Source organism: Hermetia illucens, chromosome 4, assembly GCF_905115235.1.
Source record: "Hermetia illucens chromosome 4, iHerIll2.2.curated.20191125, whole genome shotgun sequence".
In the NCBI taxonomy this organism is placed as follows: Eukaryota; Metazoa; Arthropoda; class Insecta; order Diptera; family Stratiomyidae; genus Hermetia; species Hermetia illucens.
In genome coordinates, this window is record NC_051852.1 from 94,871,378 (window position 1) to 94,896,778 (window position 25,401).

The following is a 25,401-nucleotide window of genomic DNA, read 5'->3' on the forward strand; positions in this document are numbered from 1 at the left end:
GACCTCTTTCAACTTTATCTATACATGTTTGTTCCAATGAAACTATTTATCTGGAGTGACTCCCAGATATTTCACTTCTTCCGACAGTCGAAGGATTGTAGCTCCCATCTCTGGGAGGCATCCAGTTTTCTCCTGAATGTATATAAAACAATTATGATTTTATTAGAATTAACTGAAGGTCGGTGATCTGAGAGTGAGGCTTCGTTAAGCATCCGCCAGACCGTAATCGACTCTAATACAAATTGTTAGATCAATTATTTCACTTCTTCTAGGCTCGCACCCTACGTTTGCAGTCATGAGACCAAATCAATGAAAGCAAATAGCTTCTCTCCTCTAGGATTGCATTTGCTACTTCCCCAATAAATATGCTGAGCGTTCACGTCGCACTTATTACTACCATCTACCATCACGTGTATCAATCATGGAAAGAAAAAATGCAGACAAAGAGTGAACCGATTTCAATAAGGTTTTGCTTCACTCAATACTTTAAAGAGCTAAAAAACTCGAAATAAGGTGTTATCAGACGATCTTCGTATACATATATGGGTTGACATTGATGGATACTCCAATGCATATAGAATACATTCTACGTACTCCCCAAGAGTAGTGTACCTGTGTTAACAATTGTACGATTTCTTTCAAACTTTCATTGCTATGCCCTGTGCCATCTTTAATCATCATCATCAACGGCGCAACAATCGGTATCCAGTCTAGACCTCCCTTAATAAGGAACTCCAGGCATCCCGGTTTTACGCCGAGGTCCACCAATCGGATATCCCTAAAAGCTGTCTGGCGTCCTGGCCTACGCCATCGCTCCATCTTAGACAGGGTCTTCCTCGTCTTCTTTTTCTACCATAGGTATTGCCCTTATAGACTTTCCGGGCTGATCCTCCTTATTCATACGGATGAAGTGACCCGCCCACCGTAACCTATTGAGCCGGATTTTATCCATCTTTTATGCTCGTGCCAAATTTCATTTTTCTAGAATAATTTTTTCTAAAATATAGTAATATACGATTGTTAACTTTATTTGAGCACATAACGGAATGGGATGTATTTTGAGGCCTAGATTTTGTTAATATGCGTTTTTCTGATAATTTTTACATTTTTCAGTTGGATGGGTTGTGAGAATGAAACCTGTTTGGGGGTCTCAGTACCCTTATCTTCTATGCTGCGCCTCCGAAAAGAATAGAATTGCGGTGCCTTTATAACTCGGTGCTGGATCATCAAATCAAAGTTCTTTCATTAGATGATCGCTTTCCCAAGGTCACGCTGGGAGGGTTTTCCGAAAATCCAACTTTTCACTTTGAACTGAAAGCGCCATTTTCGCGTTTTACTCCTGCTTACGGTGAATCATGCTCGGCCTATCGCACCCATTCATGAGCGCTTGGTCCACTACTGATTCCCACGCTTTGCATGCTTTACTAATGCAAAGCATCTTCATTTAAGACACAGGCTGCTACAAAAGCTGCAATCTGAACGATGACAAAGGTTCCACTCAAGTGCTTTGGTCAGATTTTCACATAATAAGTTGGTTCGAACACTCATTGTTATTCTGTGCGAAACCTCCGACACGTCGCATCAGGAGGGAATCCATGGGCAGATCTTTATAGATAGGCTTGATAGCCCTGTGTAGAGTTGCCAAATCTCCCATCAGGCGCGTCCCTTCGTGCGGATAAGGGAATGCTCGGCGAATGTGTCATGGCCATGCACATGCACGCATCCAGAGATGTGCGTGTATGGGCATGTTTATGCGCAGGCCGGGTAGGTGGGAAGTAAATGCCCACCCGTGGAAAAAATTGGCTACGGGAAGGATACCCAGAAATAAAACCAAACATGGAGGAGCAGAAGAAGAATGAAGTTACGGTGCAGGGCTTCGGAAACCCAATACCGGCGGTTTTTGGGAGTGAGCAAGCGGGCTCCCGGCCGTCGATATCCAACGACCGCAGTGCCTCAGTAGTGGGAACCTTTGCTACTATGGCATCTAATGTTACAAGCGTACGGGAGGAACTTGAACTGGCTCCAGTGATGGACCCGTTCAGAAGGAGCTCGATTTTTCGCAGATCCCCTCCCACACGGGCACAAACCCCCACGATCGCTACCCCCAGTGGGAAGCGTATAGCGAGAGCCTTCGATGAAGAAGAATCACTGACGCCGATTCACCCGAGCGATGTTTTGGGCAATGATCAGTCTGGAGCTTTCTTTACTGCCCTCGGTAAAAAGATCATGGAGCTGTGTGAGTTTATAAAGGAGCGCAGGAACATTCACCAAAATATAAGGGCCTTGATAAGAGGCATCCGTTTGACGTACGGCAAGGCCCAGGATGAACGAGTAGGGAAGTCGCCGATTGGAAAAGTGAACCAGGCAACTCAAGTAACGCCGGTTCAAAACACAAAAGGGGAGAAACCAGGGAAGAGGCTGCGCGAGAAGCTGAATGACTCAACAGGCCAGCAAACCCCGAAAAGAAAAAAGGACTCAACTCCCAAAAAGGCGGAGTTCATGAAAAGTACGTCTGAAGCTGCCAGTGAAAATACTGCAGTGGCTACCTCGAGAAAAGGGATCGAACCTTCAAAGGCGGATGCGGAAGCTTGGAGGAAGGAAGAACCGCGGAAAAGAAATTATCGGAGGAAGATTAGACCGGAGGTGATTTTCATTTCCAGACGGGGCGAAGGGTCATACGCCGACATTCTCAGGAAAGTGAAGGCAGACCCCGAACTCACCAATTTGGGAGACAACGTCAGCCGTATTAGACGGTCTCAGAAGGGAGATCTTATGTTGGAACTTAAGAAATCCAAGGATCTAACCGCGGACAAATTCTTAAGCCAAATCGGGAAGACTTTAGCCAGTTTCTTAAACGGATTTCCCGGCAACATCTCTGATCTTGTTTCGCATAAGTGACCCGTCGGTGAAGATTATTTAAACTTGTACCCATTTATCGACCATTTTCCTCTTTTGGTGATTACGACGGAGTATGTCTTTTCGAGTTGAATCTGTAAACCATATGATCGGTGATACTAAGGTAGGTAGCGTGTAGCTGCAACACTTAACGTTCCTAGTGAACATAACTAGTCCAGTCTTCTTAGCGGTCACCGTGAGCCCCTTGTGCGAAGACTGGCAGCCTTACCTAGAAAACGCCTTTCCCTTGAATTGGTTTAGCTCTATAACCATTAATCTCATTAATTCCGTTGCCTTGCCTTTGATGACATCATGTCCCCATTGCAATTTCATTTTGATCCTATCATTGCGTATTAGATAGCAGATGATTTATCTGCTATCATCAGCGTAAAATCGTTGGTTTTGGCGTACTCAAAGCCATTTGTAGCTTCTTTTGTGCAGGAGTGCTAGTTTGAAGAACTCTCTTTTAGTTCATATTAATTCTTGCGCAGCGCGCTAGTAGGACATCAGCAGGCTAGTGAACTTACGTTCATGTTCACGTTCTTACGCAAACCTAAAGTCCTTCCTTAGATGAACCGGATCGAGACAACGAAAGCGTTTCTTCACTTTTGAAAAGAATCTTCCTGGCTTTCATTAAGCGGATTTTTATGCTCCTTTGCTTGGGTAGTATTTCACTTCACCCACGGGCCATTTTCGCCAACGACTTTGTCCACTCTCTGTCATTTGGCTTCGTTATTTTAACTTTGATTTCTTCCAAAGGTTAGAGCCGTTAGAGCATTTTCACTTCAACAGTAAGAAAATTCAGTCCTTGTAATTCGATTGTGCGCTTCGGCTTTAGCTATTCAATGTTGTTAGCTGTTGCAAGAATTCGAGTTTAAGAGTTTAAGTCTGCAAGCAGCACCAACGTTCGCCTTTCAGATAGCGTCGATTTTTCCAAATGCAACTCACTTTTAGAATCAAGGAATGCGAAAAAGTGCTAGGGCAGACTGAACACTAGCTTCAAAAAGTACGTAGACTTCTATTACTTGTCCTATACTAAACATTTATTTGACTGATTCCAGTTTATGTAGACAATTTTCGCTTAATTCCGAAATTCTATATTTCATGCTAAGCAAGTTTTGGTTCCAATTGAGTCTTTTCCTCCGAATATTTGTTTTTTTTTTGTTCAGCTCTGTTTTGGAAATGTCGGAGTGAGAATGTGCGCGTATGGGATTTTCCTCCACTAAAAGCCACCCCGTCTCTCCAGCCCCAGTCCCACGGGACCATAATTTAGGTACTATTTCGCGAGGGTAATTTGCCTTTAACCATTCGTGCTTCTGCTCCTTTCTGCTTTCCCCCTTCATGCTCAGTTCATCAGTTCGTTCTGCAATTTTACTACTGAGAGGAAACTGTAAGCAGCTGGCCTTAGTATCTCCGCAGCTACGTTGACCGCGCCCACACGCACCCCTAATGTTGGGAACGAGTGTCTGCGTTCATTAACCCTTCGTAGATTGGTCCCATCTATGTTGCCAAAGATCATACGACTCTGACCTTGCGGCATTCCTACATTCAGCATGCTCCTTCATATGTCCTGCATGATACAGCACATTTATTTCTTTCATCAGGATGTCGGCTGGGATCATGCCCGCCGCTAAAAGTACCGTCTCATCTAATCTGTCACCTCTGCCCACTTTGGCGAGGCATAGAGTATAATGGATCGTACCACTAACACCAGAAGCAACCTCCAATAGTATTCCAAAAAATATTCGGGTACATTCTTTTGAGTGAAGCGCGTGGTGCTCGCTGCCGTTTGCTCAATTTGGTCTCTCTTTAAGACTGCAGCAGGTCACCTGCGGTCATCTTGGCAGCATTTCCATTATCACTCTATATGCTTCACCCCAAGGGTTTACAACTGCGTGGTCACACAACTGTATGGAGCAGTATTTTTTGCTGCTCCGTGTATGCATGTGTCCTCTCGATCATCGCTACCGGACTTTCTCCTAAGCCTTTGGTGAGGCGTCTTTCATCGGAGACATGTGATTCGCGAAATTGTTATTTCCTTCTAGGCATTGCAGTATTATATGCTGCTGCCACCCATTTGAAGGCTCGGGTGACTTTTTCTCTGAACGTACATTCCAGGGATATGTCGGGCTTGAATGCCGCGAAAAACGTATCGCCCCAGAAACTTTCACTGTCACCCGGCATTCTGCGAGAGCTCTTTTTCGATCTCGATTCGCTCTTGATTTCCATGTAGATTGGCTGGTGAACACTGTTGTGTGTGTTAAAGCATATAAGGTTCAGACATACGCGAGTACCACGTTTCGTTCCCCGAGCATGTCTCACATTCGTTGTCCGGCTAGTCCATTCGAGAAGGGGCATGTTGTCAACCGTTGCTACGATTTTCGGCTAAAGTTTTCGTCCGCCCAGAACTAGAGCTCAGTGGATCATAGCAGCTATATATGTGCATTCCTTTCCTTTTTCCTCTGGCGAATTTATTCTGACTGCTCCATTGTATCCTAAAATTTACTTCTTGCAAGCGCGTCATATTCCGTTTGGTTCTTATGTCAAATACCAACCTCGTGATTTCGATATTGTTCACTAATTATGGTCACATTGATGTCTTCCTCACGGATGGTTTGCGATAGTAGATCTTGTGCCGTCTGGCAATGGTTGAGTTTGATTTGTATCAAGCTCATCTGTGATTTGAGTTGATGTAATGTTCGTATTGCCAAAAATGAACCTCTGGGGTCCCGTACGTGGCTGTTATCAAATTAGAAGGTTTGAAGTGGATTTGCCTCAACCCAAATTTAGTGCTGGTTGGACAATGAGGTAGTTGAATCTAGGCAATATTACCGAAGTATAGATGTCTACTTCGAGCAGAATATCAATATGTCCAGGTATGCCGCCTTGACTCTGTTTGTGAGTGTGATTTTTACCCACTAAAAGCACCCTCGACTTCTCCCTGCTCCGTGGGATCACCCTAATATATTACATCATGGAGCGGAGTTAGTTCAGTGTAGCTTGGTCTCCTTTCTTCTACATTCGGCATACGTAACCGCACTTTCCTAGAATCTTCTGTCTTTTGCAGGTTACTCTCGATAGATGGATCATGGGTTTATTTTCATCCTAATCTTTTTCACATGCTAGCATTCTCCGTACCTACCTGGTACTAGCAGGTTCTTCTTTAGGTTTCTCATTTCTTCCACACAACTTAGACAGTGGCAGAATAAATGCTTTGGCTCTTTCGGAATTAGTTAGGTGCCCAGTTTAAACCTGTACAGGTACTGGCTATATCCTCCACGCCCCATGAGAAACTGAGTAAGATCATAATTGATCTCACTGCACCAACCAGTCCTTGATGGAAGCGTTCAAACTGTGCCACTCCACCACAATACTTCCTAAGGTGCTTGTCATCAACTTTCAGATCTCTCATTCGCGGTTCTTAATCAGCGACTTCGCATTTTGTATGTTCGTCATCTCATCTGAATGATGTAAATCGTTTGGTGATGAGGGCCGTTTCCGTTTTTTCTCCGCAAGTGTCAGACCAGAATTCTCTAGCCAGTCCTTAACCCAGCGAGATATTGTCTGCATAACCCACCACTGTACACCGACAGATTAAGTACATCGTTGTTCATGATGTTTCACAGTACTGGGCCTAGTACGGAACTTCGCGACTAAAACGTACTCCTGGTTTCCGTCATCAGTGTCATAAGAAATCGATTCTTGTAAATGCTTATCGACAATAGCAGCGAGCTAGGTGGGAATATCAATCTTCGTCAGGGATTCCCACAGTATATCCCAATTGGCTAAATTGAATTTTTAGGTTCAGGGTCACCGCGCAATATTTGCTGGTATTACTCTTCTCGTGAATCTTCGGTCAAGCCAGTAATTGGTCGGGCCTTATGAACCATACTGCCGATCTGAAAAGTTTACTTGGCTCTTAAAAGGCGGAAGCAACCACATTTTATACCTTGGCGCAAAGCATATAGATACATAGGCTGTGGAGGTTGGCGAGCCTTAGGAAGCAGTATTAACTTCTGCCGCTTACATGCTGCTAGGTGTATCCTTGCAAATATGCATGTTTCGTAATACTCAGCAAGTATGTTCAGTTTGAATTTCATGGCAAGTTTAAAGGCCTAAAGTATCAAACCATTTGACGGGTCAGAAATGAGTTAAGTTTGCCAATGCATAGCCGCCTTGAATGGTATAAAAAAACTCCGTACGGCTCTTTTTCAGGGTGAAATTGGCATGCAAAGCCGGGTTTATAATAAGCAGTCACACGTTTGAGAATCAGTTTTACTCGTTTCCCAAAAAAGGATGGTTTTAAATCATGTGGCCTTTAGAACTACATTCCTCATTTATTCCAACATAATACAGATAATAGTAAACAAGAAAAGCCAAGAAAATGAATATAGCCGAGTACAACAAAAGTTTTGCTACGGAAAGAAAAATGAACGGATTCTAATTAAAAAATTCTCTCCAACTCCAATTTTGATGTTATGTACGCAATTATTATACAAATGGGTTATAAGGAAACAATGCACTGAATTGGGGAGGTATTAAATCAAAATTTAAATTTAGTTCTTACTTCTCTACAATGCCTTCTGTGAATCATTTTTTTGGGGAGATGGGTCATATATGGATCAGGAGTTCGAACAAATGTTTCAGATGTTCAACCAGGTTAAGGTTTACCAATTGAGGAGACATATAGAATCGGCGCGGGATATTATACAATAACGATTCTCATGCCGAGAAGGGAGTTTACTTGGTGCTGTCCTCCCACTGGAAGACAAACGGTTGGTCTATGCTTAAGATATCGTTTTGCAACAAAGTAAATCACAGCACATTAAAATATACTTCCTTTCCCTGTGCGGCGTTGTTTTTCGCAGTGGTCGTTTAACTTTATGCCAAACTTGATAGATTATGTTATACTCTTTATGGAGTTGTGTACTGAATGCACCGAAACTACTACTTTGAATTTGCGTAAGGTGATCAGTTTCGTCATTCAGCAAGACACAATAATTTCATTTTACTTTCTATTGTACTGAAAGATGCCAATTTAACTAAAAAGTTTAGCACCTGTGGTACCAGCAATACTGCGTGTGATTTACCCGGCACCCATAATTCAGAGGAGATTGCCTGATGATCGCTGTGGGGGTGGCACCAGACCATACCATCCTCAGTGCAGGGCTCATAAAGGTCATGCGAGCCAAACTCTTTTTCCGAAAAGTTTTTAAATCATCTTAGTGGGTACAACTACGTATATCTAACTGCACAAAAGCTTCTAATATAAATTTTTCTAATTGTTATTTGCTTTTCTGCTATCCCGCTCCAGGGCCTACGCGTATAATAGAAATTACGTTCCTTTGCGCCGAGAATAACATTGTCAATCATTCCGTCGAATCCAGACAGTGCTAGTTTTGGTGGGGCGAAACGTACCATCAACTAATGGGCTGCCTGGCTTGTAGTATGAATCTGTGACCTATACGCCCCGTAACGGTTTGTATAGGGTTCGTTTATGATAGCAACTTCCATCTCAGATCTGTAGGTGGTCTGCTAAAGTAAATTCCGCAATGATTGAGATTTATTTGAACAAACCTCATTTTCTCATAGCAGTCATCTTCTTCCTAAATTTCGGGCACTTACCACTTCCGGCAATATGGCGGTTAACCCATCTCTCCTTTCCTTCACACAAAAGGCATTTGGGGTCCTTATCGCATTTTTGGGGGATATGGCCTTTGACCCCACACCTTCCGTATCAGTCGGATCGATTATTGCGCTAGTACACTTCTTCGCGAGGTGTCCAAGCAGACAATTGCAACACCTTGTGGCGCGGCAGGATCCGCAGCATTCGAAATTTATTTCGAATGTCGCCGATGCGGACGGGTAGATGGCGCGGAACTCCACTCACTTTAGACCTCGCTTAGAACTCGCCACGGGAGTGGAGAATTAGCGGTGAGTAAGTGCCGTTGGTTGGGACAGAAAAGATCGCATGGAAATAAGTCGGTCTCTTCTGTCTCCGACCGCGGCGAGTAACACTCATAAAGATCAAAGAAAATTTATTCTATTAAAGTATTATTATTATGAGTCAAATCAGGGTAATAATCTCGGGCGAGCGCAATGCTGACCACATTGCCTCCTAGTGTACCGTTACGGTCTTGAATGAAGTGCTCTAACATACTTCAAGGCCCTGATCCAACATGGATTGTTGCGCCAACGATTATTATTATTTTCCGAGTTATCACAATCTCGGCAGATGCCGGATTTTACCTAGCACTAAGTGCCAAGCATTTAGGCTCGGACCATCCTACCTACTTAAAAACTAAAAGGGGCACTGGTGGTGGTGGCCGGTGGTAGGTCAGGGGGAGAATCCGTCGAGTACTCCCCGCAACATCGAGCACGTATGCAGAATGGTGTACTTCTGCATGGTTTGAACCAAACTGTGCGAAAGTCCCAGGACATCAAGGGAAGCCGTCAGGGATTTAGGTACAATACCTGTAGCTGACAATATTATGGGAACTACAACCACCCGCTCGAGATGCCAAATTTCTTTGATTTCCCGAGCCAATGGCTCATAGTTCACCTTCTTCTCCAAGTATTTCCGTTCAATGTTGCTATTATGGGGGATAGCAACATCAATAATATACGCGGAACGACCCGTCTTGTCAACTAGCAGTACGTCAGGCTTGTTGTGTGCGGTATAGCGATCAGTCAGAACTTGCCGGTCCTAATACATGCTGTAAGCAGAACTATCAAGTACTGCTTGCGGCTCATATCGGTAAACCGGACATGTTCCCGTGATCAGCCCATGCTTATATGCAAGGTTTTGATGGATAACCTTACGTACAGCATTATGCCTGGTGATGTATTGCACCGGTGCCATAACAGTACAGCCAGAAATGAGATGGTCCAACGTCTCTAACGCCGAACCACACATTCTGCACTGGTCGTTCTCCACCCGTTCTTTCATGATGAGATTTTTATAAGCTCGGGTGGCGACCACGCCATCCTGAATGGCACACATAAACCCCTCCGTCTTAGCAAATAGCTCCCCAGCACACAGCCATCTGTTCGACAGATGCAAATCGACAAATGGCTGCCAAAGACAATTCACATGTTTACCGTGCATTGCCTTCGACTTCCATTCATTGATCCGCTCTTGGTCCGACTTCACCCCACTCAGAGGATTGAAAGATCGATCCTTCAAGTTAAGTGGAGTCAGTCCACAGTCTGCCTTACAGACAGCCGCATGCAAGGGACTCGCCTGCTGTTTGCTGTAAAAATAAGCGTGCAGCGAGTCGACTTGGCGATGATGTTGTGCCGCCACGTCAACCACGCCTCTATCTCCGATGTCACGAGGCAGGCTCATCCGCTCCACGGCAGACTTTGGGTGGTGCATTCGGAATTTGGGCATAGTTGTCCGTATCCGCCGCTGGACGTTTTCCAGGTCGGTCTTCGTCCACGGCAATATTCCGAATGCATAAGCCAGTGAAGGGATGGCGAATACATTCAACGCGCTTATTTTATTCTTCCCCAAGAGATGCGATTTCAGCACCAGCTTTACACGTCGCAGGAATTCGGACAGCAGAGCTTCTTTCAGATCACCAACTCGAGCATGGGTTCCTTGCAGAATTCCTAGGTACTTGTAGAAGTCTGTCTCGGTCATAGCTTCGATTTGGAGGTCACCAATGCTATGTCCGGCATGTGGCTCGTGATGACCTTTGCGGATGGCTTGGATTCGACATTTGTCTAATCCAAACTCCATCCGAATATCACGGCTGAACATGTCTATTATTCGCAACAGACTTCTAAGATGGTTGTCAGTACCAGCATACAGCTTGATGTCATCTACGTACATCAATTGTGTCAGTTCGCACTTAGCACGAAGGCCATACTTTATTGCAAAACCATGCCCTCTAGCATCATTCAGTAGCCATGAAAGGGGGTTCAGTGCCATACAAAACCAAAGGGGACTCAATGAATCCCCTAGAAGATGCCCCTCCGTATACGGATGGGCTCTGAGGTATTAGCACCCTCAGATGTACGGACTGACAAGGTGGTATGCCACCCTTCCATGACTGTCGCCAAAAACTTTATTAGTTTCGGATCAATGCGATACAGATGTAGGATGTCGATTAGCCAGGTGTACGGAACGCTATCAAAAGCCTTGGCATAATCGATATAGCAACTGAAGAGGTTTCTTTGGCCTCTAGTTGCTTGTCCTACAACTACCGAGTCGATAATGAGTTGCTCTTTGCAACCCTTTGACCCAACTCGGCAGCCCTTCTGCTCCTCGGACACAATGTTGTTGGTCTCGAGGTGCGCATTGATCCTTCCACTAATAATGGACGTGATGAATTTGTAGAGGGTTGGTAAGCAAGTGATCGGTCTTGTGTCTGCGGGGTCCTGCACCGTGTCCTTCTTAGGGATAAGGTAGGTAATCCCCGCAGTGAGGAAAGGTGGAAATTCCTCCGGCCGACTCATGACCTCATTTATACTGCGTGCCAACCGACTGTGTACGCTGGTAAATTTCTTATACCAGAAATTCTGCACCCGATCCAGACCTGGGCCCCTCCAGTTCTTCGAGCTGTTTATGGCTCGTCGAATTTCCTCTTCGGTAACATCCGCGAAATTCATGCCAGGTGTATTGGCATGGCGGGTGCCTTCGGCGGTGATCCACTCAGCATGCTCAGCATGCTGGGCTGGTAACCCCCAAAGTCCACCCCAATACTCTTTCGCTTCCGTCACCGAGAACTGTATTGTCTGGGCGCTCTGTTGGGATTCGTTGAGAGATCTGAAAAAGCTGCGCTGGTTCCTCGCGTAAGTTGCATTCTGGACACGTCTGGAATAACTTTCTCCATACCGTCGTAACCGACTGCATATGACAGAAAGTTCCTGTTTTAGTGTGTCCAGAATTTCAACAACGGGTGTCTCACAAGGGATGGCATAGTTCCGGTAAACCCTCTGCACTTTATTTCTCACCCGTCGGCTGGCATTGCCAGTGCTGATCTGAATCAGTCTAGCAATGTCCTGCCTTAGTGAGTCCCGCCGACGTTCCAGACGAATTTTCCATGGGGGATCTCTTTTGTCACTCAAACCAATAACGCGAAAGCGAATCTTCTGACCGTGCAATCTAATAGCCGCAACTGCACCACAATACACAAGTGATTGTAGTTGCAGCAGCGACATATCAGCACACAGTCGAGACGCAATCTCATCATTGATTTAAGATAGAATTCCCGGAGTTGCTGGAGATGCATAGAGCCTGGGAATGCCTGGTCTATGCAAAGGATCCATATCCGAGAATTCCATAAACGCTCTTTGGAATTCGTCCCGAACTTCAGCGGAAACCTCAGCTGGACGGTGGAGAAGAGTGCTTCGGCGAGTACTGAACCTGTTGCCTGCAGTGCGGCGTGGTGTTGTTGATGCCGCCGCCTCTGCCCCCATCGACTCTCGGTCACCAGTTTCCCCGATGACTTCAAGTCGAACACGCTCCCTGATGGTGGCCGGGATTGTGTCACTATTAAAATTATTAACAGTGCATTGAAGAATTGTAATTTTGATTAAATCTGTAAAGAATGGAAAAGTGATTAAAACCTCTTTAATGAAATCTGCGTTTTCGGGCGGTAAACATCCCTTCCAAATCGAACCTTTCCGGCTCCAATTTCTGCTCGTCTCCACCGCTAATCCCACGGCTGTTGTTTGAGTATTATGATAGGTTTTTCTCAAACTGGCAATAGACTACTCGGTAAGTTTCTCCTAAATGTAAGCCTCATGTTTTTGGGTTCGTTTTGTGGCATCTTCCCCAAGCGAGCTCTTGACTTGAATGCGAAAGCAATCAGCTTTCCCAAGGTGGACTTTTTCAACTCAAATATAAGGTCCCCCTTTTGGATCACTCAGAACCTGCTGACGTTTCCGCCTAGATTTGTTAAGTCGTGGTCAGCTGTGACTTTTTCAATTTCCCGTGTGACAGATGCTGGAAATCACGATTGCCTCTGGGTGAACTCCCACCTTTATATTTTTCTTCACCTTTTTTTTTTTATGACCTTGGCCTATGCACCACTTTCATTCCCCTGTATTTTGCTTCGGTAGCGGAAATCGCACTTGGAGAACATGCCTTCTCCCGTCCATAATTTAATTTTTTTGCTCTTAGACGCCTGCTGCTTTTCTAGAGAATTCACATCTTTTCCCCACACTTGCTCGGTGGTAGTTTGATGACAAAACGATTAGGTATCATTTAAGTCAGCCATAACATTTTGGGGAATAAGGTTTCCGCTTATTTTGAGAATTTCTTTCTTCTTCCTGCGATTCGTTACAGAGGACCTTAATTCTTTTCTTTTATGCTTTGATGCACGTGACCTTGATAAATTCGGACAATCAACTACTTTTGCATCAAGTTGTGTGAAGGGTAATTCCTCCGGATCAAGGTTCTGTTCTCTATAAGTTTTGACCGGATTACTGCTTTAATATACCACTTCATTTTTCGCGTTAATTGACCTTTTCTCCACTTTACTTGTATTTTGTTTGATATTGGTCGTAGAATCTCAGAATTGGCGAACTTCTCCTGAACCGGTCTTTCCCTCGACCCTGGATACCTCCTGCTGTCGTCTCCCTTGAACAAATGCGGTGGGTGTTGTTACTATTTTCGTTCTCCAGCGATCTGCTTTCAATTCATGTATCTTCGATTTTGTTCCCGCTGTTTTGGCTGAGGTGGTACTTTGCTTGAACACCTAATTCTCCAAATCTAAAACATTGTAGCATTAAGTGTCATGGTGGCCAAGTTGTCCAATATCAAGGCACTGCGGTCGAGCGATATAGAGGACTGGGAACCAAATACCACAATCCCGAAACACGCCGGTCTGGGATTTCGAGCCCATGTACCGTAATTTTCCTGTTCCTCTCGTCTTCTATGGTTTTAATTGGCTGAGGGTAACTCAGGTGCTGTGTCTATAGCCACAAAGATTTAGATGAGTTAAAAAATGCAATCGCTCCAGAAATTGCTTCACCCCTGCAAGAAATTGTTGTCACCCCTGGAGAGATGCTGGCTGTGTGGTGGATTTGTTCAAACACACGTTTGGTGCTAAAGGTGTTTTGGATGTCATCACGCCTGTCTATTAAGATTTGAACAAAGATGGAAAACCTCATTGCTGAGATTGCAGCTTATGCGGGAGTCTGCGTCTTCAATGAAGGTTCTTTGCTCTATTAATCTTGACGAGTCATGAGAATCAATAGTGGACCAAGCGTCCATGAATGGGTGCGCAGAGCCGAGCGGAGCCAGCGGCTTAAAACAGATTGAACAAGACAGGATTCGCCGTAGATAGGAGTGGAAAGGTACTTTACACATTATGGATAATAGAAACATCCTTTATGGACCAAGCATCGATGATTCAGTGTGAGTTAAACCGATACAACTCTCCAATGAAGGTTTTATTCCAATTTTTTTTTGAGTTCAAACGTTTTTCCCACAACGGGCATTTCCACCGACCCTTTTGAAATTCTCCACGCTGCTAATTCTGATAACGCTGGAAAGCTTTTTTTTTCATATTTACTAATATTTTCTATTTTGCAATACTAAATTGGCCAATTTCTGTCCGTAAAAATCTTTTCTCATTCAAGTATTCCCTGAAAGTGAAAAACTCAAATTTCGAAAAATGCTCCCAGCGTTACCTTGAGACGGAGCCCATATTCAGGCGATACGTCGGCTCCCGATTATTCAATTAGCAGTGTCACACGAAATGGTTGTTGGCAGTACCTGGTTTGAAACTATCCACAACACAGCCCTCCGTAACACCTATAAGGGAGAAATGGATGCCGCAATAACCGCAGCTAACAGATGTCCTGGAGATGAAGCATCAACAAATGATCTTCTTGAAGAACGTTATCACAAATTCGGCCCGCAAACATACTTGGCCCCTGCCGCAAAACTAATCGGAACGACTAGTTCGAAGATGAATATTAGCTTGCAACGGAACAGAAGAATGCCGCATACCGAGTAATGTTGCAATCTCATAGGATGTGGGCTCGCGTGGAGACTTACCACGAACTCCGTCGAGCGGAGAAGCGACTTCACAGACGGAAAAAGGAACCCTGGGAGAACTAACAGGTCTATGAACTCGAAAATACAGGGAGCAACCGCAACAGGCGCGGAAGTCAGTAGGATGAAGCCTTACTCACCTCGAAGTTCATCTTCGAGACAAAGAGGGAAATTCGATTTACGACAGGACAGACATATTAGAGCGATGGGTTGAGTACTTTTATGATTTACTGTACAACCAGAACATCGGCGAGTTAGAGGTCCCGTCAACTGAAGACGAAGGACACATACTGCCACCACCAAGTATAGGAGAAACAGTCCGTGCAATTCATCGGCTTAAAAATCAGGAGCCGTGAATTGCAGACCAGGAGCCAATGGAATTACAGCCGAATTGGTTAAATATGGAGGCGACCAATTACACCAAGTGGTTCATCAACTTGCGTTCAAGGTGCGGGACAGCGAGTCAATGCCTGGCGACTGGCAAAGAGGCAATATCTGTCTCATACATAAAAATGGAGATATAACACGGTGCAGCAATTATAGAGGTATCACGTTGCTGAGTACCATCTGTAAGATATTCTCCGCTATTTTGCTAGGTAGGATAGCCCCATATGTTTAGAACATCATTGGCCCATACCAAAGAGGCTTCACTCCAAGCAAAATTTTGCTAGGTAGGATAGCCCCATATGTTTAGAACATCATTGGCCCATACCAAAGAGGCTTCACTCCAGCAAATAACCAAGCGATGGAAAAACTGTTGGAATATGGACATCGGTTACATCATCTTTTCATCGATTATGATAACATAGCCAGAGTAAAACAGTACACCGCCATAAGAGAGTTCGGTATCGCGAGGAAACTGATAAGAATGACTAGGCTGGCCCTGACCAATGTGCGAGGCCAGGTAAAAGCAGCAGGGTCACTCTCAAGACCATTCGACATCAACAACGGTCTACGACAAGCGGACGTCCTATCATGTCCTATCATGGGAAAAGTGATCCGTGATGCTGAGGAGAAGAACGACCCGAAACGTACAAACTACCTTCATCCAGATCGAGCAGCTGGTAATCGGCGCGAGATCTTGGGCTACACATCAATGAAGGCAAGACAAAGTATATGGTGGCAACGTCAGTACCGAAAACCAGCCAACCAACAATTTTGAACGGCACTAGTCAAACGGGAAAAATAAGGATAGGAGAATACAACTTTGAGTCCGTTGATAATTTCTCCCATCTGGGGTCGAAAATCACAACCGATAAAGGTTACGACGGCCAAATCCGGCACGGTTGTTGGTAATTAACGGAGCCTGAGGAGCCAAATTTAGCTTATAAAAACTTTGGTGTTCAAAACGTCTCACCATTGGGTCAAAACTGTTACTGTATAAGGCAATAAATAATCTTGCCTTGTGTATTCCTCAGAGACGTCGGTTCTTAGCAAGAGGAAATGCAAACTGTTAGTCGCGTTCGAGAAAAGTATCCTCCGAAAAGCGTTTGACTCCCGACTTTGGGGCGGACCATTCTGTAGCCAGTGGCGGAGCGATACCAGGCGCACAGGAAGAAGATGTCATCTGACACGAGGCCGATTTGAAAGAGCGGGACTACTTCACATGGAGCAATCGTCGTTTGAAGTAGGCCTTGCAGGCTCAATTGATTTTTAAAAAAGTTTTTGAAAAAATAATTGAACGAGTGAAAAGTCGGAATCCGAGGAGTGAAGAACTCTTCACTTAGGATTCTTTAAATTTAGTTTTATAGTTATAGTTTAAGTTAATTAAAAATAAAAAAGTAAAATGTTTTAATGGAATTAAATGTGTTGATAATAAAAAATTATAACTGCAATTGGCGACCCCAATTAAGGTGCAAACTTTCGGCAAGAATCAAAGAAAATCATCTGCAGTTGCAAGGTAAGCGCCGTTCATCGGTGGACCAAGGGGAAACGTGTTTTCCGTGGAAAAATCTCCGCAGTTTCCTAGTGTGTGGGTTTGTATACCATGAAAAATAGCATTGAACGCTTGCTTCGTTTCGTTGCCGAGAGCAACGGCGGACTCACATAATTTGTTTGTGAACGAACAGGTACCACAGGAGCACAGCACAGAGTAGATTTCGAGGCGTGCAGCTGGAGCGATTTCGAACGTCACATCACCCACATGGATGCAATCAGTGAGAAGGTCGATCGCACGTCTGACGGGAGGAAACATCAGTAGAACCAGGACTCAATGCGAAGTAACCGAATGAAGAAAATCAGACGACCAGCAATTTAAGTTTACTTACAACTTATGGATTCATTTCCAATCCAGAGCAAATAATTACAGCTCAATATTTTGCTCCAGAAAGTTTGAAAGACTGTTTTACCACCAACCAATCATCATCTGTCACCGTCCCCCTCGCCCGAACCAAACCTTAGGGTCTATTGGGTCATTTCGACATTCGTGATGGCGACAGAACGTGGTTGCCGACGTAAACAAGGCTGCGAATATCAAAGACGCCAGCGACAGGTGACCAAGGCTATCTATTCTGAAAACACAGCAACCAACGGCTACAAGCTGAGCAGCTTTGCGACAATCTATCCCGAGCTACCACCAACTCCACAATCGAATCACAGCCGCAAACGAGTGAAGTCAATTATTCATCGATTCCAGAACAAAAAAATTCTAGGCAAACTGGACCTATTTTTAACTTTGAAGCATCATCTACGAATTTACAACGATTTCCACAATCAACCAATCGAAAATAAAAAGGAAGGGACTGTTTCCGTAACTAATGTGGTTGCCCCTGTCTGGCAAAAATTTGTGTGGGCTTATCGGTCGTAGCAAGAATCAGTAACATAACAGCATTTCTATTGAACTTAGACAATAACAGACTGTAATATTATTTTTTTCTGAGGAGACGATATATGTATATATCTTGTATATAAATATTCAGAAATAAAAGTAAAACAAGTTAGGCCGCAAGCGTTGGTACTATCTCTTTCTTTCCAGATCAAAAGGTGGTCTAGGTTTTTATTGTCCGCTCTATTTCGGGTTCGTATGGTGCTGCTCCGTTAATAATATCACTCGAGACGAAAGATGTCTTAGGGCCTTCTGCTCTTTTAACTGCCTTTTCGGTTAGGATGCAGCCGTTATGGCAACGAACACTAAATTCAACCTGCTGCTGCTTCGGTAAATGAAGCAGCTTAGTGGGGAGAAGTTCGGAGCTGAGCTCCTAAAGTCCTCATAACTCCTGAAACTGCCAGAGAGCACGCAGGTCACCGTGTGCAAACCGCAGTTCTCTTGAAATGTTGGCCGCGACTGCGGACGTGATACACGATGTACACGCGCGCCCCGTGGTCGCAGAGGTATCTTGCGAATTCGCTGATGCTTTGCCTTCTCGAACTACTTCAACAGTCAGCTTGAGAAATGGACATTCAGGTAGCAACCAACCACGTTCCACATCGAACTCCGGCGTGTGCTGATACCATCGTAGGGTTGCAGATCTTCTGAAATATGATACCCCTTGCAATTTTAAAATAACTCAAAAAAACTGAGTTCGTTGAGGGGCGCGGCGACGTCTACCAAATGTACAGCACCACGTCGCCTTACAGTATACGAGCCCCTTAATGGGCCCAATTACCTGGTAGGCACAGACGCGGAAGCCTCGTTCCTCCCGGTCCCCAGAACCAACAAACTATTTCCTTAGCGGCAGCAAACTTGACGCCCACCGCAACTTACGAGTTCAGGCAAGTAGACGTGAGTGTTGGCTTGCGTAGAACCTTTTCATGGCGCTTTATTTTGGCTGACATTAATGTCCCCATATTAGGCGTAGACTGCCTGTTTTACAATGGGCTGCTGGCAGATATGCATCAAAGATCCCTGGTAGACCACACAACCTCCCTTCAGTCGTCAGGGAAAATTTCAACCTGCTCTAATAACAACACTCGTTCTATCATTTTTGAAGATCTTGCCGATCCATGCATTCGCGCACTCCTCCAAAAATATCGCAGCATTACTATCGGATGTAGTCTCTCTCTGTCTCTCTGGTCCTAAGACCAAGGATTTGCGAGTGGTTTTGTGGTCTCCAGATACCGTCCAACTTTTCAAACCACCAAGCAACGGCTGGTAGACGCTACCCTTTTTTCGCATTCCCTCAGCAAGATGCATCTCGCGGACACCCTTAGGTCTCAGTTGGAGGCGGAGTACTGCGGCGGAGCGATACCGGGCTCATTGGAAGCGGGCAGAACCTGTCACGAGCTCGATTTGAAAGAGCGAGACTACTTCACGCGGAGCAATCGTTGTCGTGTGAAGTAAGCCATGCAGGCTTAATTGATTTTGAAAAAAGAAGAAGAAAGAAAGAATAAATAAATGAGCTAGAAGGCAGAATTCAAGGAGTTAAGAACTCCTCTTAGGATTCTTTAAATTTAGTTTTGTAACTATAGTTTAAGTTAATTAAAAAGCAATTAAAAAGCAATATATTTTAATTAATTTAAATGTTTTGTTAATTAAATTTATAAGCCATACGACAACCATCCGGTTATAGACGAAATCCGGCTCAGTAAGTTGCAGTGAGCGGGTCACTTAATCTTTATGGAAAGTCTACAAACGCAATATTTATGGTAGAAATAAAAGACGTGGTAGACGCAGCCTCAGATAGAGTGATGACGTAGGTCAAGACAATAGCCTTTACGGATATCGAATTTATGGACCTCGGCGCAAAACCGAAATGTGTGGAATTCCTGACTAAGATAGTTTTTGACCGAATACTGGTTATTGCGCTGGTGCTGATGATGATGAAGGAAAGGGTTAGAGTCTCCATTCAAATATCATTGGAAATGTCAAATTGGAGGATTTGATTCCGGTGAAGTCCTCCTCAATATATTGCACTTAAAGCAGGTAAAATTTAAGTTTAGGAGTGTCTGACTGACTCTAACTCGCGTCCTGTCTATGATTCCGATACAAATATAATATTTTCTAACATTATTTTCTTATCCAGATTCGATTTCCTTTATTTGTTCCTTAAATCATTTTTTTATCAAATATTTTACCGAAGGAAGCTTGAAACATTTTATAGTTTGACCAGCTTCAACATAAGTCCCATTGTAACTGGATGTACAGAGGTATTTCGTTGCAACTTCCTTTAAGGTCATAAAATCACATCACAAATCAAGGTTGAGTTGTCATAAAAAAAACTGTTTTCACTTCATTGATACATTCATTAGGCCCACATTCTATGACGGCAGCTCCGACTAACTTGCCCCATGTTTGGCAGCGTGAAGTAGTACCGGAATGACGTTAAAATGCCCATGAACTTCACGACACAGGTGAAAGAAAATCTTCAGGTGAGTTATGAACGGCTATTACATGGGCTTGTAACTGTAAATATAGGCACCTAAATGGTCTGAATGTGATGTAAATACTTTTAGGGGAAACTTGATTCGAAATTGACCGCATCATAGGAGTATAATGCGCCTATGCTTGGAGCAAGCTTCAGAAGATTCAGACTATTGATACCTGTAAGTGAGGGAAGCAAAGATGCGCTCCGATGATGGCATGAGTTTCAAACAACTTTTTTCATTCACAGTCTGCTTTTCACTGTGTAAATTATTCATTCATTGAAACTTGTGGCTGCATTTTAGATACCGTGACAGATGATTTAGGAATAGTTAAGTGTTAAAATAAAAGAGCGATCAAATGGCTAAGGTTCAAAAATTGGGTATGTTGCTTCCAGAAGGAATGAGTATAACGGGAAGCTGGAACCCATACAGCGAGCATTCTTATTGAATCTAACTTGGAGTTCCTTCACAGAGTAATCAGCTTCCTTTTTCCTTTTCTACAGAATATAATCGTAGAAAAGGATCAAACATCAAAAAGCGTATTGCAGACCACCACAAAAGCAGTTGATGCTTATTAAAATCATATTTCATTTGGATTTAAAAAAAAAAGCATTTTTTGCTGTATAATACAAACATGGTGTTTACTGCATAGCAAATGTTGCCTTGCTTTGGTTGTCTTGAAGAAAAACTCCAGAAAACCATTGCATGGTTCCAGCGGTCGTCCGAGCCCGATATACGCAGTACACTATATTCAAAAGGCACGCCTCAATCCCCTTGATATGAAATATTTATTAACAAATAATTTATTTAAATTCACATTCCATAGATATTGACAAGGCTTCGGTATTCTGGTATCATCAAGTGGCTGGGCCCATTATGCACTAATAAATGTATTCAAGTCCCATGATGATCTCCAATGTCCACTCTAGCCTCCGAACGGGAAGATCTGCAGCCATTGTGGGCCTGGATCGTCCACTTGGGCACTGGTAGCATTGTTATTACCAGACCACTTTTTTCTTTCGCCGCTGGAATTTAATTTACGAGCCATTTGTGTAAAATTATATTAGCCGATAAGTAGCGTGAATTGAATTGTGATTTTTCGGAACACGTGAAGCTCTTCTGGGAGGAGAGTCCATGCTCTTTCAAGATGCGTTCAAAATGGAGCCGGCAGTGCTGAGGCGATTGTATTGCTGACGGACAAAATAACTTACCGCATGATCCCTATTTTTGGTAAATTACTTCATTGTTATTTCATATTTTTACGACGGGCATGATTGAATACGCTAACAGCTTAATGTATTCATGAAAAAATTTCCATGCATTTAAAGTGAAATTTAATTTTACAGTAACGCTTTACATGGCCAGGCATTGTGGTTAGGATGAAAATATTTTCCACTTTTCAATTTCAAGTTTATGGTAATTAGCTGCTAGTTTGATTCCAAAGCTCATAATTCAGCCGTAGCAAATTGAAGCGTTAATTTCATTACAGTTCGATGACAAATTGATGATATTTTAACTTTTCTGAAATAGCTACACGTTCTGTGAATAAATTTGATTAAATTTACCATTTTCTAAGGAGTATTCAGAGAATCAGCAAAGATATATGATCATTTCTGTTCTATACATCATTTATATGAATTTTCGAAAAAAGGAGCTGCTCCTGTTTCAAACTGGATCGTAAATTAAGTCTTTTGCTTGGTTATTTTTCTAGAAGGTGAAAGCTAGAACGACTGCAGCACTTCCCTCGGGGTGATTGTACTAAATCAAACAGCACATTTGTCTGATTTACGGAAGTAATTAATTCCATGTCAAATATGATGAGAGTCTTCACTGCCTAATAGGTAACGTGGCTATTGTTAGGAGTCAGATCGTGTTTGACTAAAGCTATTCATAGCTTCCCAAGCACATTATTACAAAAGGCAATTTCTCCAGCACAATGCACTTGATTAATTACGCATTTAATGCGATACACCCAAGTAATATTTGATCTGGAAGTACAAAGGAACCTGGAAAAATGTTCATTCTGTCTTCAGGATAGAATGTTAATTAGTTTCTATTTGAAACACGTGCTCACAACAGGAACGACGTGTGTTGTAAATTCATTCCCTACATACGGAATCAGCGTACCTGAAAGTGAAATTAGTGATTTTAGAATCCAAACTAGCAAATGGTGATGCATAAGGGCTGCATAGACTTTGCTCACAAAATAACAAGTCTTAGATTTGTTAGAATGGTGCGAATTGCAATAAGTTTATTCTCAGACCTTACTCAATAACACTTCTGACTGCTTCTGACGCTTCTACTAGTAGTAGTAGTAGTAGTAGTAGTAATAATATGATTTCAATTTACCGGATACAGTCTATCAAATCAAATATTATCACCAATCCACTTTATGATCGCTGCTAGTTATTTTTCAACGATAAATTGCAGATGAAGAAGGGTGAAGGCAAGCCTCCTCTTAAAATGTACTGATCTGTCCTCCAGGCTGGCGATTGGTGTAGGGCTGATAACCCTACCAAATAAAACTCCTTGCAGGAAGCAACGTAAGGAGTCTCGGGTAGCTATAGGCACACAATCCCAGCAAAGCAAAAACTTAAATCTATAGAACAGGAGCCGACACCTTTCCCCAATATGTGACATTACTGCCATATAAGAAACGTGTGGGGACCGTTTCCTGGAGAAAATGGACTGTGAACTTGGTCGGCACACAGACCTGTCACCCGCACGCGATGTGAACGGATGGCGGAAGTCCCATATTATGGAGAGGCAATAATGCCTTTGCTGGCTACACAATGCCGTAAAACCTACTATCCCAAGATGGCCGACGAGTGGGTCACCCAAAGAGTACTTGCCACTTTTGTGCAATTTTATTGCATTCTAAGATTTTAAATGTCAGTATCATATTAAAGTGGATGGTCTGACAAACTACCGCATAAACATAACGGGCTAGGTGCAAATGGTACAAATGTGCATCCATTACTTTTATAAGCAATATACAAAACTTTTCATACTTAAAGTCTTTTTCCTCCGGTTTCCCGGCCTTCTAAGATCTTTGGCAGTGGAAAGCTTGCGATCGCTAGCACCTTGTCTGGATCAGCTTGTACACCGTCAGGGGTGATAGAATGGCCTAGAAATTTCACATGCTACTGGAGAAATCTGCACTTTTCAATGTTATGAATTAGACCAGTGTGAAGAAGACATTCGAAAATGCGCTCGAAATAGACGAAACAGAAGTCCAAATTACGCAATACAGAATATCTTCCGTGTGAACTCAAAGAGTCTGAAAGATGTGTAAATTGCTGCCTTGGGAATATCTTCTGGAGCGACAGGGACTTAATGTCGAAAGGTCGAGAAATGGCCGTTTACTGAGAAAAGCGCATAGGCTGGTACATTTAGTGGCCTGCTCCGAAAATCTATGATGGTACCAGCGCACGCCTGAGTTTGATGCAGTCTGTGACCCGCGGCTAACCGAACGACCATTTCGTGAGACGGACGACAAACATGTTCGCGACCACTCTTGAACGTAAAGTAGCCGTGAATGAGGCCACATTGGCCATAAGCGCAGCCCCTTGCCTTCTCAAGTCCGCCACGTTGGCGGTTTCGTTCGACACTTCCGCGACCATGGGGTACGTGTGCACGTCGTAGATTTTGTTCGTAGTCGCTAAAGCTACAAGGACTCCAGATGCTCAGATCCAACCTTGTGCCCACCCAGCTGCTTTATTTCCCGAAGTCACCGGCTGAGGGTTCGGCCGCATAACATCAGATCCGTCAGCAAGTGATTCAGCTTAGCTGCCTCATTTACTTACAGGCGCTTGGTGAGCTGATCCTTCAACTGGACGTTGGAGTACTCGCTCAGAACGACGGCGAAAACCGCTACTGACTTCTCATCCAGACCGACCAACGCATCATTAAATTTAATGGTGTCCGTTGGAACACCCACCAACGCGAATTACGCCTCCAACTGGAGGAATTACGCGTCCGGGTCCCGCTGGAAAAACAAACGCGTCTTAACCGAAACAGCGGTTGGGGCGGTAAAATGGTGGTGGCGAGCATGATCTCAGTCGACATTCCGCAGAGTCGCATAAATTCTGGCAACGCATATGGGACAATTCCCAACGTTAGGGAAGGACTTGAGCGAAAACACGGGAAAACCATCTACAAAATACCCAGTTCCTCACGGGACACGGTGGTTGCTACATGAAGTATCTACCTCGGTTTAGGCTCGCTGATATGTCCAATTGTCTAGCGGATGTGTTTTCTAAGATATTCACCTCCGTATATGCACAGAGTAAAACGAAAAAATACCTAGGGATGGGCTGCAACCAACATTATTCAAAGTCGCCTTGGGTTATATAAAATGTCAATGGAGCTGAATGTTACCTTACTGTATAAATCATCTCAAACAGTCGACTATATGGATGATATAAAAATCCTAACGTGATCGAAATAGAGCGAAAAAGATGCTCTGGTGGAGTTTGATTAAGTAGCGAAGGAAATTAGTCTAAGGAAATACGAAGAAAAAACCAAAATCATGGAAGAAACCGGAAGAAAGTCAATCAAATCGCGAAATAATAGGAATTCAACCTCGACCAAGTCGACAACTTTTCCATGCCTCGGAACAACCCTTACAAAGAATAACAATGAAATAAATGATGCGTTACCCTTTTGACGTATGCATTTTGAGCCCTCACTCCTCTATGTCTCATCCAATATTAAGAATATGATCCGTTTTGAAAAGTACTAATCGAGCCCTTTCATTTCATTCATATCCCACACGATCATATTCTGAAGAAAAGAAATTTGAACTCCTCGTTTGCACGTCCCTTAAACCCACCGTAAAATCATGCCACTTGCATATAAAGGGTTTTGACCACATCTCACAAAATTTCGTAGCAATCGCTACGGTTGTTTCTAAATAAATTAGTGGTGATAGATAGACTGACACGGCAGAAGAATGGGGAAGTAGAGAAACCAACACGAAGGACGCAAAACGTTCGAATGTGCTACTTGCTAACTCTGGTGGAGTCTACAAATTTCAGAGAGGAGAATTATAATCGATAGTAGACCTCATTTTCGTTAGTTACCTCCTAATTAAGGACATGCAGCAGTATGTAAGGGAGGAGTATACACATAGTGATCATCTTTCAAACCTTGCAAAGGAATATTATGAAGCTTATATAGCTGTGAAAAAT